Raw genomic sequence first — 1,724 nt, 5'->3', positions numbered from 1 at the left:
ATTCTGTTTTGTTCTATATAATAAAGTTAGTAAAGCATGATTTCATTCTTCATAAAGAGTTCCGGAATGTCGAAAAAGATTTTTTAATCAGATATTCTGGATTGCCTCAGTTAACAGATCCAAATACGAATTGCAATTACACCACAAACTTTAAACAATATTTAAAAAAGTAGATGGAATAAACTACAAAAAATATTATACTTTAAATTTTTTTTACCAATGCATACCATAACTTGATTTCCAGTTGTTCGACTGTGTCCTAGAATTTATGTTTCCCCCAGCCTCTCAGATCGAAATAAGCTGACTTCTTGTAAATTATTCCAAAGTACCTTGTTTTCGTCGTTCACTTTAGGCATCATGAACGTTCTTCCGGAGCGTCGACTAAAAGAAACAAACTGGTCATTCACAACATCCACTGCAACAACTGTTGTGAGAGTCTTCGTAATTTTTTTTCCAAAATGGTTCAGCCGTGTGTTTACGAAAGGTTAGGGAATGTGGATAATGCAACGGTATGTACTTACATGCATACAATCTCCGGCGGCTGGAAGATACCAGCTTCCGGCGGTGTCAAAAACTCATCGCCTAACTGGGTCGGATCTTCGAATCAGCACAAAAAACCTGCAAAATTAAAAATTATCTTTCAAATTCGTTTTCGTAAAATTCGTAAACAAAAATCAATCGATGAATATTCCGGTTCGAATCCTCCTAGTCGAGACAACCGGAGGGTCGCAGTTGTTTGCCAAAAAAACACTTACAATTTCTTCGGCTCCGGAGGATTTAAATCCCCAATTTTTCAACGTGTCCGGGCAAGTGTGTCTTCCAGCAGGCTGTGATGAATCTTCCCGGAAACGGCTAACCAAACACCCTAACGGCAAACTTGTTGTTCCGACAGAGCTTTTTTCTGCAAAACGAAATCGAAAAGCTACATTTTCGTTCCAAAATTGCGACCGACGAAAACAAATCAAAATGTCTGCCAAAACAAATCGTTGACCGCGGTTCGAGTCCAGAGTAAAAGTTCGAGTCCCAACTACTGTAAATGCTAAAGTTAGTAGCAAATGGGTGTTTTTTACTCAAATCCAGTTAAAGTCATGACAATTTGAGAAAGTGCTAACTGAAGAGCAAAAATTTTTTTTTGCTAACTGAAAGTAAGGGTGTATTTTTGCTAAGTTGGGCCTCGAAAGTTTTGTGTGTACGTCAAAAAGCATTACTAGTTTATTTCAGTTTTTGTGTATTCATAATTTCTATTATAAGTTCCAAACTATGGCATAAACATAACATAAATATGTTCATTAATCAAGCAAATAAATCGTTTGCTAAATCTGTAACATGCAATCATGATAGATATGATTCCAGTGAAGTTAACAGGGTAACATAAGATATTAAATGTTCATATTTTTTTATTCCGCTCCCATAAAAGGAGGACCGACATTTTAAAAACTATTATGATCGAGGCAAGAAGCAAGCTAAAGCTAAAACTTAAGTCAGCGAAAGATTTTTTTAATCATACATATTCAAAATGTCGCCCTTAGGAATTTTTCTAGCAATCGTTTGCGTACACCGGGAAAGCAAAACAAGACAAACTTTCGCTCACTCCAGCCAGTCTGATAGAAATAGATTGCATCTCACTCATTCGTTTGGAAACTATAGGCAATGGAAGCGAACAGCAAATTCAAAAGCTGGCTGAAATTCGTGCTGCATCCCACTCGCACTCATGCAAAATCATC

The 1,724-nt window shown here is 36.8% G+C and overlaps 1 long non-coding RNA gene across 1 annotated transcript; it reads right to left on the bottom strand.

Moving 5' to 3' along the window:
- Nucleotides 1–236: 236 nt before the first annotated feature.
- LOC129749851 (uncharacterized) lies at nt 237–938 on the bottom strand. Its single transcript, XR_008738190.1, has 3 exons — nt 756–938; nt 522–618; nt 237–381 (listed from the first exon to the last, which is right to left on the bottom strand). It is a non-coding gene; the product is annotated as an uncharacterized LOC129749851 (long non-coding RNA).
- Between the last annotated feature and the right edge of the window lie 786 nt (nt 939–1,724).

This window comes from Uranotaenia lowii, chromosome 2 (assembly GCF_029784155.1).
Source record: "Uranotaenia lowii strain MFRU-FL chromosome 2, ASM2978415v1, whole genome shotgun sequence".
NCBI lineage: Eukaryota > Metazoa > Arthropoda > Insecta > Diptera > Culicidae > Uranotaenia > Uranotaenia lowii.
Note: the sequence above shows the minus strand (reverse complement) of the source record. Positions and strands in the feature narration are given on the sequence as shown.